General features: G+C 33.3%; 1 protein-coding gene across 6 annotated transcripts in view; it reads right to left on the reverse strand.

The window, feature by feature from the left end:
• LOC118203300 (inactive fucosyltransferase B-like) overlaps positions 1-18584 on the reverse strand; it is a 71104-nt gene that overhangs the window by 20113 nt on the left and 32407 nt on the right. The window contains exon 1 of one of the 6 annotated variants that reach the window (XM_035375572.2): positions 9160-9297. The exons of 3 other annotated variants lie outside the window; for them this stretch is intronic. The gene's annotated coding sequence lies outside the window, so the exon portion shown is untranslated. Of the gene's footprint in view, positions 1-1554; positions 1732-9159; positions 9298-18584 lie in introns of those variants that run through there. 2 more of the 6 variants (XM_035375573.2, XM_035375576.2) reach the window with 2 other exon arrangements.

Raw genomic sequence — 18584 nt, forward strand, 5'->3', positions numbered from 1 at the left:
CCCTAGCTCTTTCTTTTTTTGTACGTATTTGCTGTGTAAAAATTTCAGTTCATGAAGCAAAAATATTTTTTAAATTTATTTTTAAAATATTGCAAAAACTTTCACCTTAGAATATCTTTTTACAAATCACTTTAATTAGAAACACTTTAATAAGAAAAAATAAGGAAAGAAATTAACTCGGATTCGATGATTGATACCTCGGTCAAAATTATATGTAACCTTTTCCAAAAGCATAGAGTTTATATGGATATCAATAAATTATAATCCTTCTAACTTTCTAACATGATTATTCCAAAATTTTCTTTTCACACTGTAGCACACATTAGAGTTTTCTATAATCATTCAATTTCTGTAGCTATGGTAATTTTGCATATCTTCTGACAAGTAGTTATATATTTAACCACTGTATTTTAATTCCTGTGGACTATCAGTATATTATTCACTTGTTTCACAAGTGCAAATATTTATTTTTTGTACGCAAATCTACGTAAAATAGCAATAAAACTTCAGTTATGCGGAGCTCCTGATAGACTTGTTTTAGATTGAATGAAATTAAGCTTAATGTTATTGTTAATTATCTTGTTATTAATTTAATTGTACGTTTCTAATTAATTATATGTTCAGATATTTCCAAGTATATTACACAAACGTTTGCATCCCAATTTTTAGTTTTTGGCTACTGCACTGTAAAATGGAATAAATTAACTAATTTAGCGATATTTCGAATTGATTTACCACTACTATGGTGAAAAATTATCAATTTTCGAATGGCTGTTCGTAATTTCTTTACGACTGAGACACATTTTTCAATAATAAATAGAATATTATGAAGTAAACAATAAAAAATTAAAGCAAACGATTTTTTAAATGCCACCACAATGCACAAATTAAAAAGAGCAGCACACGATAATTCTAATTTTGATTTTATCCAAAAATACTTGAGTTATGTGAGATAAAATGTTTGTGATTTTTTTATTATTAATTTCTTAAATATAAAGTTTCGCTATATTTTAAAAATATTTCATGTAATTTTGTTACGAATAGATTATAAGTCTTATTATTAAAATCTCATTCAGAAAGTTTACTTTTAATTAATGGATAGAGCCCTATTTCAATGAAAATCATTAATGTACGAACACTTTTGGGAGCCACTGTAATTCTATTTCTTTATTTTTATTTTCCTCTTGGCCACAATTGGCTTCGAAAAGTTAAATTGTAACCTTGTAGGCAAGGGGGGAAAGAAATTTTGATTCTCGCAGTTGGATTATGTAGGACGGGGAAAGGATTTTTCATTCGCGCAGTTGGAGCCCACCCGTTTTTCCATTACTATTGCATATTATTGTTCAATTTTTTTCTTAAAACTTTTACATTAACTCACTTCAAATTACACACTGAAAGATAAAAATGAGAAATTCAATTAAGCTCAGATTTCGGCTATTGCAATTCAGTTTTCAGAACACGTGCTGGAAACGTCTTACATATATTTCATATCGATTAAGTGTGAACTCATAAAGGATGAAATACGAAAATATAAATCATAAAAATAATACATACCTTGAAATTCGTTATTTTAAAAATTCGCTGGTGTACAACTTGGGAGTTACTTGTTACATCTCTTCTCAAAATAATAACAACTACAAATACGTTCCTGCAAACAATAAAAACTAGTTTTCTCGCAGTAATTTCGCATTACACTCGCAGACCGAAAATAAAAAGTACGTTCGACCAAGAAAAGTAAACTTACTAACTTCAATCAATTACTATTATTTCACCACGTGGTTATTTCAACCCTAGTTACAATCAGCACACAACTATGCTGTTTCATCACGAGGTTTATAAAACAGGTTTGCGAACTCGCTCGCTTTGCTTTGTTTACGTTTTGACGCCAGCCATTCATTCGCTTCGGCCGAGATGTCACAGCAGTTAGCGTTAGCCAGTGGCCAATGTCGTGTTTCTTTTCAGAAACTTTTTATTTTTACATGGAGAGAGAGAATAAAACTTTCGGAATTGAAATACACACCTTAAGTATTGTTACTATGTATACCTCAAGTATTGTTTACTATTCTAGTCTATTGTTTACTATATCGAAAATATTTTCCTTATCTCTCCTAATCATGTACTATTTCACTAAAAATCTCCAAAACTTTGTTCTGTTGTTATATAAGATTCAGCTATTAATATAGTTTTCATTAATTAAATTTAAATTATAGTGTAATTAATTTTTGCTCAATCAAAATTAATACCCATATTTCATACGAATTTAAAAAATGTGCGGCGTAACATTTTTAATATTGAAAATCTTGGTTTAATTAGATGAAATTCAAATTAAGCCTGCTTATTCTGTATCTGATTGCCTTTATGAAATTTAAAGCTTCACCATAGTATACCTAATGTTTGGAATATAGCTTACTGTCAACAATTTAAATAAAAATGTGTAGTGTAACATTTTTAATGTTGAAAATTTTTGGTTTAATTAGGTGAAATTCAAATTAAGCCAATTTATTCTGTACCTAATTGTCTTTCTGAAATTTAAAGCTGCACCATCGTATCCCTAATGTTTGGAATATATCTTAATTTGTCAACAATTTAAATTAACTGAAACTGACAGCCTACTTTGGTCGGAACGCTTCTGCAGTACTTCAGCAGAAGTCCTAAATCCTGTCTTGTGCCTTAGCAGCTCTTGCTATCATATTTAAATTATTAATAATACATCAAAATATTAATTACACAAATTTCTGCGTAACTGGGTTCTAAAATTAGTTTTTAAACATTTCCTTGGAGTAATCAATTATAGTAGGTAGTAACAGGAAGTATGGGTAAAATGTTAAATCAAATAAGATAATCAAGCTGAAAAAAGTAAAGCCTACATACTCTTTATTTTCAATAGCTGCATTATGTAGGATACCTTGTGATCTATATCAGGGTTTCTTAAACTGTGGGTCGCGACCCCCAAGGCGGCCGCGGGACCTGCAACAAGGGGTCGCCAAAAATTTTAGTAGTTTTGATATTTCTTATTATAATAATTTTACAATTACCAAATATTTTTACACAATGTATCTGAAAATAGATAAAGAAATCTATATCTGAAAATAGACAATATAGAGAAAGAAAAAAAAAAAAAAAAAAAAAAAAAAAAAAACGTTTCGACGCATTCTTTTCATAATATAAATGTTCATTTTCCTTGCTGTGCACGTGACGCTGTCATTTCGTCTGTTACTTATTTAAAATTTTCACATTGTTCTATGTCTTAAAATTAGAAATTAAAGTTGATGACCTAAAACTACAATAGTATATTACAGTACAAGTGAAAAACTTGAGTTTCACTCAAGCGTGTGTCGGATTTGCGCAATATTTATGGGGTTCCACAAAATTTTTGTAAATATTATGGGGTCGTGGGGTCGCGAAAAAATCTCAGTGATAAAAAAGGGTCGCGACTGAAAAAAAGTTTAAGAAACACTGCTCTATACAAAGACTGAGACTAAATTTATTCCTTCAATAAATATAAAATTATCCAAAAATATTTAGATGGGAAATATGTTAATTTTATTTTATTAAAAGAAATTAAAAAATGCTAACCCGTTAACTACGGACGAAATCTTCCACGATTCACTCCCCAGGGCTATGATTGGCGCGTAGTGATGCTGTATGTTTGGGGAAAAGCAAAGGCATAGTTTAATCTGTTTCTTGTTCAGTAAAAATACCGAAAACACAAAATTAAAATACAGAATACAGTTAAAAAAAAGAGTTAGTACTTTGCTATTATATGATATAGCTTGTTCAATGTGTTCAACCATATTTATGGTGGAATACATTAATTATCCAACATTACATTCAGCACACTGATAGCGGGATTCACGGAGAATTTTTTCCTTGGAGCAAACTATGCAATTCCTCGTTGCATTTTTCTTTGAAGAAGTTGATAGTACTAAGTTATGGAAAATGTCTACTAGTTAGTCGAAAAAGACTGCCACACTATAACTTTTGTGTTTGGCAGGTCGTGGAAGAGTAACATGACATTTCTGAAAAATGCATTCAATCAAATTAATGCGAAAATCATAACTGTCGATGTTTGGGAATTGTATCTTTTGCAAATTGAAGACATTCTATATAGCCATGTCCAGGAGATGGCGGAAAATTGTTATGTAATACTGCTGTCTTTTTCTGGGTTGTTTGATAACAAACTAGATCAAGATCATCTCTGTCAACTCCATTCATTGTCAAGTTTATAATCGATAATCCGATTAGGGCGAAGAGATCCACACACCTTAATTTTATTTTGGATAAGAATGTCTGCTAATTTCGGTGACTTCCACATGCATTATCACTGATTTTGTAGCAAGTCCATAATTCATGTTTTATAAAATTATATATTATATTAAGTGTTTCATAAAATTATATATTATATTAAATGTTTTATAAAACATTGTACTCTTTTCTGTATTGTATATATATCCTGAGTCTACTTTGACAAGTATAAACAGTACTACAGTGTTACTCCAAAGCGAGCTCTTGTCAAAGGTATGTGTGGTACCCGCCTTTGCATACAAAGCTGTTTGCTTAGTTATACGGCCAGCGACAGATTACAGAAGAATGTACTTGGTAAAGGAATACATTTAACGACCGGAGAAGTTTACGCATTGACTGCGCAAAACGTATACAAAAGGCCGCGGCTGTTAAGGAGAAATATTTGCATATTGTCAATATAATGCATATTTGTTAATGTCTTATATTTTAAATTTTATGTCATAAGACTTCTATGTTTAATTTAATTAAGTATTATTAATGTATAAACCTTTTACAGATCTTTGTTTCATCAAACGAAGTTAAAATCACAAGAGGACGTATGCGTAGTATTATCTGGCGTTTCTACGCAACACCCCTTGATATTCTGTGATCAGGCCCTCCTTATTCCTTAGGCTTAATGGCTAAAGACCAGAGGCGAGAATGATCTAAGGGCGCTTACCGAACTGAGCACATTTTCTCTTCTCACCTCTCTCTTAATTTTTCCTCTTTCTTTAATTAAAATTCAATAAAAATACTTAATGCTTTTAGTGAAGTAATAAGCAAATTAGTACAGTTTCAATATATTTTTTTTAAATTTTAGTTATTGCTTTTCTTAATAAAATAGCTGACAATTTCAATTTAAGCTTAAAATATAGCGGGAATTTTATTTTAGGCTGCATACAACTCGCAATTTATGGATTTATATTTATGTTCGGAAATGAGCATATTAAAGTATACCCTTAGGAAAGAGCTAATACTCGAGATTGTGGAAAAAGCAGGATAGCTGTGATGAAAAACGTTTGGATATAAAGACATCGAGCAGTGTGGCATCACAAGAAAGGTCGTGAAACGTATCTTACATAATAAATATTAACTGAAAATTGTTTGCATATAATTTCATAAATCTTCTAACCGATCAAACGTTATCAAAATCCGAACGCATTCCAAAATCGATAGTATAACTAAACAATAGTGGGCCACTTAGGAGCATTCAGTGAATTTCCGTCAAAATATTACAGAATTTTAGTTACAAGGATACACTTTTTATGATCCCTAAATTCCATACATCTACTACATTAAATCACAAGAAAAATGTTTGTTTATGTTACTAAAAAATTCAAATATTTTACCGTCTTCCAGTAGTGCACATGCTGTGTTATTGACGTACCTTATTGTTCACTACCTTGACGTAGGCGTCGTAATTATGCAAGTTTATAAAAGGTTTATATTTTGCCCCATACCTTGTTATTAGTATAAATGAGCATAAAACATATGCAAAATAACAAAAAGATAAACTGCATTGCAGTACTTCATGGAAACTTTTTAGAACTGAATAGGTTGCAATTATATTATTTTCTTAGAAAACCATTTTTTAATAAAAATTTATATTACTTTTTATTAGGCGGTGAGCTTTCACTTCGAACTTTAACAAAAGTTATAGTATTGCAGAAATAAGCATACGAAAATCATCATTTTTTGTGCTAACAAAAGTCATAATTTTTTTTGTTGACTTAAATCATTCAACATTATATTATACTGTTTTTTATTTCTTTAATAACATAGTATTTCTACACTTAAGGTTTTTCTAGATAGATTTCCCTTGTTCATCAGTTTCTTTCTCAAGTCAACCGTATCGCCACCGAAGAACCTTCGAATAAAAAAAAAATAATAATAAAAAAAAAAAAAATTCGGACGAAACCATTATTTTTTTTTTTTCCCTCTACTTTCTATTCTCTCCTCAAGTTTTTTCTTTTTGCTTTTCTGCCGCTTCAATATTTTTTTCTTTATTACGAATAATACCAAAGCATTTGATAAGAGGTCACATTTGTAAAACGTTTTCCAGCTTTCTCTAGCTCTTTTTTTAAACCCTATTAGCTCTTACTTCTGATTCGAAAAGCATTCCCTTGAAAACTGATAGTTTTTCAAGATGGCACTACAATGATAGCGTTTGTAGTACCTTCCCGACATATTTGATTGGTCATTCTTGAATAACTGATTCATCTGAATAGATTTAACAAAATTTTTGTTTCGGTCTCGCTAAACAGGGAGCAATTAAAGATTACATTTAATAATTAAAATTTATTGAAAGTCTACTTAAACATAAATCACTATTCAAGTCTTCCAACGACAGCGACCCAGTCAAATTAAAATTTTAATCTAGTCCTACAATGGTCAGTCCTGCATCACGCCCAATCTTCTCTAGCCAGAGCCGGATTTATACTTGATAAGGCTTTAAGCTATTAGAGATATGGGAATCTTTGTAAGTCTCTTATACGTAAATCTTACACTGTCTCTAGTGTTTATATAATCTCTACAGATTAAAAACGAAGCATCTTCAAGTTTCTTGCACTTCTAAGAAACTAATTTTTTATACTTTTGAGAAAGTCCAGCATCCTGATATCAGAATGACCTAGTTTCTAAGATTTATAGGCCGAATTTGAATTTACAAGATCTGATTTACTATAGCAGGAATCCAAAAATATAGATTAAATGGGATTTAAGAGCACGTAGAATGCAAACGTCTGTCGTGATATTTGAAGAAACCAATTAAGATTAGCTTTTCTTGGGAAGGAAAATATATAATGCACACTTAGTAATGTAGGACTTATGAAATTCAGATAATTTTAATTTTCCGTTTTTCATATTTAATTTCAATAAACATCACTATCGCAAAAACTTTAAATAAATTTTTATTTCGTTAGATGAATAGCTATTTATGCATTAAATACACAGAGATATAAAGTTCTTGACATAAAATACTAAGCATGTTAAATCGAAGGTGTCGATTTTTTTTGGCACGTGTTGCGTGCATGATTTTTGAACGATATATTTATTGGCAACAGACAAGGAATTGAGTAATTTTATTACTATCGCCATAATATTCAACAATGGATCCTTATGAAGCAACATTAGTTTAAAGGAGTTTCAAGAAAAGCAGGTAACGAGAATTAATTAATCCATTTATTTGGCATATTTCGCACAAAGAGATGGGCATATCGAAACCATTGTTATTATAATCAGGAAGCTCGTTTCGTGTAAACAAGGAAAGCAAAGCAAAACTTAAATATGAAAAACAATTCTAATACTTTAAAATACCATGATCTTTGTCAAATATAAACATTTCTGTTTCCTTGAATTAAGAATGCGTCAAGGAGTTAATAGACTCAAACAGGTATAGCAATATAGACAAAATGTTTGCTAACATTACGGCAATAAAATGGTACTTTTTGCATTGACAATCGTTTATAAAAGTGCTTTTTATATTTATTGTACAAGAAATAAAAGAGCATACTTCTTTGACAAAATTAAACGCAATTTTCAATGCATATTACGTTTGTATATTTCAACATATATTATATATATATATATGTGAAGAAAAGTGCCCATTTTATCAACAACATTAGTTTGACTTATATGTTACTAATGTTAATGTTTAATAATGTACAATAATAATCTTACATAATATATAATAATACATTATGTATAATACGACGTATTTTGCATAATATATACGTATATGTTATGCATAATACGTGCATAATAAAAGCAGGTAACGAGAATGCATAATACCTCGTATTATGCATTATATTGTTGCGTGCGTACGGGTTCGTTATGAAATGAATGCACAAGTCCGATGAAAAATGAACAAAAATTTATTATTATCACAACAAAAATGCTTAAATTTTCTCAAATTATCAGGCAGTATTACAATATCTCACAGTAGTTATCTTTTAACTACTCAAATGTCCAATAGAACGTAATTCAAAACAGCTAAAGAACGCTAATCCGCGAATTCGCTACAATCAACAAGAGCAGTTTTCTAAACAACAAACTAAGCAACAACTACGAACTGAGATGTTTTCCTCCTTTTATAAGATTTTAAAAATCACACGCTAGAATTTTCCAGTACTTTCTCGAAATCAAAAAGAGATATTTATTTATTTAATGCACGCGCTCTTGTATTTTCATTTTCCGGCTTAGCTTTCTTTTAATATTCGTCACGCGCTGCACTGCGCGAGAAATAAAACCATTTAATTTATAATTGAACTAACATTAGCTTTTTAAATACCAAATTCGTAACACTATAATATGCCACGAAATATGCAACAGTAGTGCTAGTATTTGAAGTAATTTTAAAATATAAATTAAAAATACCCTTAATAATTTTACCTATATTATAATTAAATTATTTTCAGCTTATTTACTAGAGAGTGACTTTCTTATTTTTCTACCATTAGCAATACATTTTTGATACAAAGAATAAAGGAAAATAGCTTTATTATGCGCAAGTAAAAATAACCTAACAAACCAATTATTAAGCTTAAAGTGAAAACTTACTCGAATTATTTCATACTTTCTTTTTTAATTTCCGGCCAAATTGACAAATATTAAAGTACTACACTCAAATTACTTGATGCATCACTATGCTTACTCTATAAATTATTTTTATAGTAACTGATATTTAAATGGAATAAGTGATTAACACTCACTTAAGGATAGAACATCGCTAACATAACTAAAGCATCCAATTTGATTGTTCAATTTGGTATGAAGGACATACAAAAAGTTAACATTAAAAATAAATTTGCAACGAATTTTTTTAAAACAACTTCAGAAAAAAAATGTTTAGCGTTTATATTTCTAATAACAACTTACTCGATGGTAGAACGGATTTCATCAAATCCGAAGTGTGAAATCTATCTGATGAATAAGAAATAGCTGCCAGATGAAAGAACGAACATTGTAAGTAAAACTGTATACGTTGTTGTTTATTTTTTGTTCATTTACTTATCTTTATTTGATATCCGGGAGTTCAACGGTTACTTATCGCGAATTATCACTTCGTCGTCGACAAGCAGTAAAAGAAACTCTATGGTCGCAGTTTAAAATAGCAAAAACTGCCTGAAAGAATAGGATCCGTGACTAGTTGAAAGAAATATTACTTAAAACTACAGAGTAACTTAAATATGCCCGAAGATTATTCTCGTCCTAAAACACTAAGCACATAAATCTTTCGTATCTTGTCGGAAGGAGAAAGATATCAGACTTTAAAAAGATCTAAATTACAATTAAATCTGCAGACTAAATCAAAGTAAAATATGTGAACATTTCCCTGGTTGAGATTAAATGGGTACAAGACAAATTTTCTGAGTGTAAGGCATCGATATATTTCTCCCGAGAAATCTTAATGCCAATGCTTACTTACTACTGACAGAATTTAAAAAAGAATACCGATAGGCATTTACATTTCAAATAATATAAAACAGAAGTGAAACACTTCGGTTAGATATAGTATTTGATGTAACGTAATTACTAGATCCATTTATTTTGGAAGGGGAATTATTTCATCTGCCCTATCGAGAAGCAGCACATACATCTTCATTTTGCATTTCCGGTAAGACTAAAGAGGTTTTGCAGTCTTTCCGCTCTTAACAATAGTACATTGAACTCTTAACAATAGTACATTGAACTCTTAACGATAGTACGACTTACAAACGTATCAAAAGTTAAGATGAAGACAGCTAGCACCTGAAAGTATACGAAATTCACATGAAGGAAAAGGCTGCAAGACGGAATTTAGATTTAAAGCTAAACAGTCACACAGAAAACTAGAGAGAAGCTTAACAATTTAAATTATTAAATTATCCGTAATAACTGGGATCAGAGCTGATCAAAATAATTTGGTTGCTTTCGGAGGAAGGGGTGAGAGGTAAGCCTTAGAATAAAATTATTTCTTTGTCCATTAAACAAATTGCAGAACATATTTATTTCGCCAATTCTGAAGAAGAACAATACTCTTAGACACAATATGTACTTACATTTCTCTCAATATTTACGAGTTACTGGATGAAAAGAACAGTAACTGTAGTACCTAATAACATTACCCTATGGGTTGACCTACAATGCCTCACATGAAGTTGAACATGAATGCCTATGAAAGTTGATTTCAACAGCCCCTTAGCCTGTGAATCACCAAGGACACACTTGACACATTTGCCTGTGAACACCCTTGACACACACTGATGTATTCTGATTCAATCTCAATTTAAATGCCTGTCTAAATGACACAACACATTGGTGACTTAAGGGCTGATCTCAAGTGACCCTTAGCTGGTTCGAGTCATTTCAAGTGACCTTTAACAGACATTGATTAGTACTAGTGACAACTTTGACGGGCACTGGTGTGCTTCGATTTAACATTAATTTAAACATATATTTTAAATTTGCTGCACTTCGTCACATATCGGTTGAGATTTCATATAGGTTGATCTCAAGAGTCCCTTAATATATATTTTACTGGTGACCAACATCTCTGAAAGGAACCGATATGCCCAGGTTTAATTCTAATTTTGAAATATATCTAAATATACTTCAGTTCTCCTATAATGGTGACTCTCTGGTTGTCAAGTGATTCTCAATTTGTCACTAATTATTAGTGACTTTGACAAGCAATGATGGGGATTGGTGACCAACAACCCTGATGAGCTTCTGTATATTTAAATTTAACTTTAAATTAAATACCTCGATAATTTTACTGCAATGACCCATAATAGGAACTTAGGGATTGATCTTAAGTATCTCCCCGTCTGCAAGTCGTTGTTGATCAACAGATTTGGAAATAGCGGTATGCTCCAATTTAATTTTAATTAAAAAATGCATTTGAACGTACTACAGTGCGCTACCCTAGTGACCCACTAGTTAACTCTAAGTGACCTTGAAGTTACAGGACACTGGTGTCTTAAAAGCTCGATGAATAACAAACTTGTAGGATGCTGTATCGTCCTTTGATTTAACTGCATTTTAAAATCGAACCGAATTTACTGCATTCCGCACACTGCTTCATCCCAAATGATTCTGAAGTCACATGTGACAAACAACCTTCAAGGGCACCGTTGCCCTTCGATTTAAATTTAATTTTAAAATCGATTTAAATTTATGTGCATTGTGATTTAATATGTATATTATATGTAAATATTTAATATGTAATTTAATTTAATATGTAAATTTATATGTACTGTGCACTTGTGACTTTTGGACTAATCTCGATGATCTTCAACTTGATCAGCATCTTTGATGGATACAGATACACTTTAATTTAATTTTAATTTAAAATGCTATCTATTTAAGTTTAGCGCTTATGTTAGCGGCCAACATATGGGTCGTGACTCTAGTGCTTTAATGCTAGACCCATGACCTATATGTTGACCAAAAGTGATTGTCAAACAGTATGTAATTTATGACCAACGATTTTGACGGTCACCTTGCAGAATCATTCGGTTATATCAATGCAAATGTGCAATGCCTTCGAGAATCAAGATTCGAAATCCTGACCTCACGATTACGCGTCGGACGTGTTTCCAGTTACACCAGAAAGCCCGCGAAAAGCAAGGAGAAAATACAAAATAACCTACAATTTATTTTTTTCATAACCTAATTCTAAATAATGTAATAAACACATAATGTAAATACACATAACTGTAATTTTAAATACACATAATTTATGATATCTCCATTGACTTTATTAACATGTACAGTAATATATGACGTTAAATCATCTTATATTAATTAAAATTAATAAAAGATGTTTAGATAGAAAGATGTTTTTTTAATTAAAATTAATAAAAGATGTTTCTGACGTCATATATTACATCATTTTGCATGGATTTATCGAGTTCAAATCCTCCCGGTTCTTATACTATCGACATACTTTTCTTCTGTCTACCATTTGACTTTGAACAGCTCATTTTAAACGTAATATTTCAAGTTCTTTACTTTTAATTTCTGTAGGATTAACTATTAAACAACCAAGATCAGACTGCAATTCCTTTTCAATCCAATCTTAAGATTTTTATATTTTTCATTTTTTAAAATATTATTTTAAAGAATGTGAAATTTCCCATTTGCAATTTGTATCCTCCCTCCACTGTTATATTTCACTTTTGAAATGAAACATACTGTTTAATTATATTGAAATAAGAGATATGTCTGCTGTTCTTCGTAATATCCAGTGGCGTAACTTGGGAGGGGCAAGAAGGGACAGCTGTCCCCGGGCGCAGCATCCAGGGGGGCGCCAAATTGATGTTATGAAATTTTAGAATGAAATGTTTTACATTCTTGGTACACAGAAAGGGGCGCAAAATCTCAGTTGTCCCTGGGCGCTGAAAACCTTAGCTATGCTTCTGGTAACATCTTGATTTTGTAGAAGAGCGCGCCGGCATTTTTGGATAAAATTTGTATTATCTGTATAGAATAATAATAATACTTTGATAGTTTTAAGATTGTTATTTTGTTTTATTTATTATTAATACCGTTTTAATACTTTAATAATTTTCTTAAATATATTTTAACTATGACTTTTACTGGCATAGAATGCATACATCATTCAGTTTTGTTTCAAAATTATTCACTGTGAAAGACAATTCATGATTTTTCTCTTCATCTAGTGACGTTAGTCAGATCCATATCTCGTACATGTACAATCAAACGTATTCTATTACATACGCCGCTTCTTCATACTTAAGTCACTGGCAGCAATGTTAGTTGCGGTGTGGTGTGGTGTATTTAATTATGGCAAAGCACACTAGGGCTATCTACCTAAGGGAAGGGATGCCTTCGTGGAGGGCTTTCTAAGGGAAACTGGCTCGTATACACGTTACACATGGGGAAAACCACGAAAACACCCATGCAGCCAGCCCGTTCGCGGGATTCGAATCTCGGACCGAACTACTAGTGTTCAGCGACTTTACCGCTCGGCCGCTGGTGGGCCGCAATATTAGTTGCAAAAGACATTCAAAACGCTCACTTCTTGTACTTCGGTTGCCCACAAGATGATAAGGATAGGACTGATTCCATTAACTGATCGGGATGATAAGGATTACAGAAAATTAGCATATCTTCTAAAACATATTAGCCGCACACACAAATACATTCCCTTCTACAGTACTTTACGTGCAATTAGTATGGACCAGAAAAACATTTCCATAAAGGTATAAAATTGTTACTTTAATGCCATCAACCTGTATCACTATGTTCCAGAGCAAATCTGTCGTAGACAATTTTGTACAAAATATTTCTTAAACGTCAGAATAATGTCATTCAACAACAGCTTGTATAAAAATAACTTTCATGCGTGAAAACACATAGCTATTATAAATTAAGTACAATTAATCTTTTCTTTCCACTCTACGAATATTATGCTCTGAGGCACTTTGTACTTCAATATTATTTGTATCATAAAAATTGCACATGATAGAAGGAAGATGATTAACATTTTTGGATGCTTCGCGGAATTAGTTTAATATAGTTTTTCCCTCTTACCCTGATGAAGAAAAAGGTTTCTTCCCAGAGTAATTCTTAAGAATCTTTTGCTCGACGATGCAGGTCTTCTGTGGAATAAATTGGCGTTAGACTCCTGGTTGCACTCAAGTGTCGCTATTTTTAATGGTGGCAAAGTCCTTTCTTCACCTAGTGAGAAGGCGTGGGAGAAAGGAATCACAATAATCTGCAGAACGATAACTGTTCCATTTGACAATTAATGTCGTTGTTTCAAGATCATTTGGGTGTGCCCAATGACTTCTGGGAAGGTCAGGGAACAATTGTCTCGCCAGATGCCACAATTAGCGAAAGTCGTTGGTAGGAAAAGTTTTTGAAATGGTTTACCCTTTCCTCTCTCACTTGTCTTACCTCCTTGCAACCAAGATCTATGTTTCGCAAATTTTGTGCAGTTATATTCAAACTGGTTTTGACTGAATCTCTTTAAGGGTTCCACAGTTTTTTTTTTTTTAAATATTTTTTCTTACATTTTTAAGACAATATTTAAGTTCCCAATTATTAAAAAAATTAGGTATAATTTTATTTTAAATTAATAAGAAACATCTTAAAAACTGCATTAACTCTTTTAAATATTCATACTCAACTCCACGGAAGAGAGAATGAATAATTTTCCCCCTTTCTTACATATCAGTTGATGTGAAAAGTCATCCAATGTTCACGTTGCATATATAATACATCACACATGTAAATATATGTCCAAACTCCGTAAAATGTTGTGCCGACGTAACTAATCTTTTGATGCGAATGGAATTGATACATTGTCTAGACAGAGAGGAGATTTCAATTCAGATGCGGAATAGACTTCACTGTAGAAAGAACTGAGCAAAACTTAATATCTGCCATAAGCATAAAGTGACATCTATACTTATATATGAGAATAAATATACTTATATAAGTGAATGTTGTTTTTACTTATATATGTGAATGTTATCTATATTTATATATGTGAATGTTATTTCTTATGAAACAATTTTGTTTGTACTTAGCAGCTTTTAGCGCTAATTACCTAGTTTGGTTTCTCTTTTCAAATAGCAACGACTTTTTCATGTTCTAATAGTTTGGGTTTCTTTAATTTAATTTCTTTAGTTTACTGGTAAAAAAAAAATTTAAAGAATTTTTATGCACTTAGTTCTAACTTTTATAAAAAAGCTGTATTAAAAATTTTTAATTTACAGTATCTGTTTTAAAAACGACAGTTCATTTTAAAAATTCAAATTTTAGTGAATTAAATTAGCAATACTATTTAGACTCCCAGTTTTTTAACATATTGTTACAAATTTGGTATTTAAAAAGCTAATATTAGTTCAATTATAAATTAATTGGTTTTATTTCTCGTGCAGTGCAGCGCGTGACGAATATTAAAAGAAAGCTAAGCCGTAAAATTGAAAATACAAGAGCGCGTGCATTAAATAAATAAATATCTCTTTTTGATTTCGAGAAAGTACTGGAAAATTCTAGCGCGTGATTTTAAAATCTTATAAAAGGAGGAAAAACATCTCAGTTTGGAGTAGTTGCTTAGTTTGTTGTTGTTTAGAAAACTGCTCTTGTTGATTGTAAGGAATTCGCGGATTAGCGTTCTTTAGCTGTTTTGAATTACGTTCTATTGGACATTTGAGTAGTTAAAAGATAACTACTGTGAGATATTGTAATATTGCATGATAATTTGAGAAAATTTAAGCATTTTTATTGTGATAATAATAAATTTTTGTTCATTTTTCATCGGACTTGTGCATTCATTTCATAACGAACCCGTACGCCCGCAACAATTTTTGGTGTCAGGAGTGGGGTTTGAGTGCCAATTACAAGAGCGATGGAAGAGCAATTAAGGCAGTTAATATCAGCCTTTGCCTCATTTAAAGAAGAAATGAAATTGGGCCAGGAATCCGTTAAGGACGAAATGAAAGCCGTTCAAGCTGGTCAAGAAAAGATTGAATCATGTCAAGAAGAAATGAAAAGAGAAATTACCTGCATAATAGAAAATAAATTTGAAGCTATGGAAGGCAAAATTGACACAGTTGAAAATAAAGTTGCACAAATTGAAGAAAAAGTTTCTTTCGTAAAAGATCAAATTGAAGAAAGAGTTTCTTCGGTGAAAGAAGAAATAGAAAAAAAAGTTTCTTCTGTAAAAGAACATATAGAAGGGAGAGTTTCGGCTGTGGAGGAACGAATTGAAGGAAGAGTTTGTGCCGTCCAACACCAAGTCGAACAACAAATTGATGAGAGAGTTTCTGCAGTTGCCAAAGAAATGGAAACGTTAAAGAAATTCGTAGCGACGGCAGGGAGCAAGAATGATGATTTTAAATTCTTACCGATGCCTGCTCGTCCATTTCTAAAGCTATCCACATATGATGGGAAGACATCCTGGCAAGTGTACAAGACCCAGTTTTCTATCGTTGCGGATGCGAATGGATGGGATTCCCAAGCTAAGGCCTGTCATCTCGCCGCTTCTTTAAGAGCCGACGCAGCGGATATCCTTCAGACTCTTCCCGAAAACAAAAGGTTAGATTTCGAAGCTCTGTCCGGCGCTTTGGAGCTGCGCTTTGGCGAGAAATGTTTAAAAGACTACAGCAGGCTTCAATTAAAATCCCGTCAACAGAAGCCCACTGAATCACTTCAGGAGCTCGCCACGGATGTTGAAAGGCTGTCACATCACGCCTTTTCGGAGTGCCCGACAGAAACAAGGGAAATCCTGTCCCTGCAATATTTCATCGATGGCATCCGGGATACTGAAATACAAAAAGCTCTACGAATGGCGGATGTAAAAGATTTAAAAAGCGCTCTAGTGTACGCCATGAAATTCGAGGCAGCCCAGCAAGCCACTCGTCGAGACCGCCACCCAGTCAGAGCTGCTCAAGTCCAGGAGCCAGGGGATCAAGTCACCGCTCGTCTAGACGATTTAACTAGACAACTGAACGCCTTGAGACGGAATATTGGTGAGAAGAAACCGACCGTTAAGTGCTGGAACTGCGATGCTGAAGGACACATACGACGAAACTGCAGAATACCCCAGGGTACGGATGTTAAGACCGCTTCGAACAAGCAGCAGGGAAACTAATTAGTGGCCATCTCGCGGGGCGGAGGTTGCCAGATAATGAAAAGCCCCAGTTTAAAGCGCTTCAGATTTCTGCAGTGAGAGGCGGCAGTAATGGACTTTTCATAATAGGACATATTAACGGAGTCCCCTGCAATATGACGATAGACACAGGAGCCAACGTTACCATCATTCGAAAAGATTTGGCTCAACAACTGGAAAGCAAACTTATCTGGACGCCGCCCTGCGTTACCCTACAGACTGTGTCCGGTGAGAAGATCGACATCAATGGGAAAGTAAATGTTAACATCACGTTTGGAAGTGCCGCTTACCATCACACGGCATATGTAGCAGAGATCACTAATTCTTGCATACTCGGATTGGACTTTCTAAGGAAATACAATTTTTCCTTGGACTTTAAAAATAACGAATTGCATTCTGCGTCTGAGGACATAACGTTATTTGGAATTAATAATGAAGAAGTTAAATCTGTCCACAGAATCATAGCACAAGACAATATCACAATACCGGCAAGAACAGAAATTTTACTCCCTGGATCTATAGCCGAAAACAGAGATTTCCGCTACGGCATTATAGAATATCCCAATAACTGTAATAGCCCGAAAGGAGTACTAGTAGCCTCAACACTCGTCGACCTATCGACAATGGTTATCCCGGTGAGAGTTGCCAATGTAACTGAGAAGGCGAGAGTTATTAAGAAAGGCGACGTGGTTGCAGCATGTACTCCAGTAACCAGCGTTGAAAGAAAGAGCAATATCCAAGAATCCGTGTCCTCATCAGAGAGCATTACATCGGAGTTATTGCAGAATGCGCAATTGAACGATGAAGAGAAGAATGCTGCCGATCGCGTCATAAAAGATCTTCAAGTTGTTTTCTCCCGCTCGTCTTCTGACGTGGGTCGAACTAGTTTGACACAACATAGAATAGATACCGGCGATCATCCCCCGATCAAGCAACATCCAAGACGTCTACCGTTTGCTAAACAGGAAGAGGTGCGAACACTGTTAAAAGATATGGAAGAAGGCGATGTCATCGAGCCTTCAGCGAGTCCATGGGCATCTCCCATCGTTCTCGTCAGAAAGAAAGACGGCTCAACAAGATTTTGCGTTGACTATCGCCGGTTGAATGAGGTTACGAAGAAAGACAGTTACCCTCTTCCTAGAATTGACGACATTCTAGACACTCTTTCTGGAAGCAAGTGGTTCTCAACACTTGATTTAAAGAGTGGGTATTGGCAGGTAGAAATACAGCCTGAAGACCGAGAAAAGACGGCATTTACTACGGGACAAGGGCTTTGGCAATTCAAGGTGATGCCGTTTGGACTGTGTAATGCGCCGGCAACATTCGAACGCCTTATGGAGACTGTTTTGAAAGGTCTTTCCTACGAAGGCTGTCTGATATACCTGGACGACATCATCATCGTCGGAAAGAGTTTTGAAGAACATTTAGAAAATCTTAGGAAGGTGCTTCAGAAACTGAAAGAAGCCAATCTGAAGCTGAGTCCCGCTAAATGCAAATTGTTCCGAAAGGAAGTGACTTACCTGGGACATGTCATCTCTGCAGAAGGTGTGTGCACGGATCCTGAAAAGGTATCAGCGGTTAAATCCTGGAAACGTCCTGAAAATGTCCATCAGCTGAGAAGCTTCCTAGGGCTTTGCACCTACTATAGGAGATTCGTGAAGGACTTTTCTTCCAT

The sequence above is a fragment of the Stegodyphus dumicola genome, chromosome 7 (assembly GCF_044657685.1).
Source record: "Stegodyphus dumicola isolate Sdum_Otavi_A_Nest chromosome 7, ASM4465768v1".
Classification (NCBI taxonomy): Eukaryota; Metazoa; Arthropoda; class Arachnida; order Araneae; family Eresidae; genus Stegodyphus; species Stegodyphus dumicola.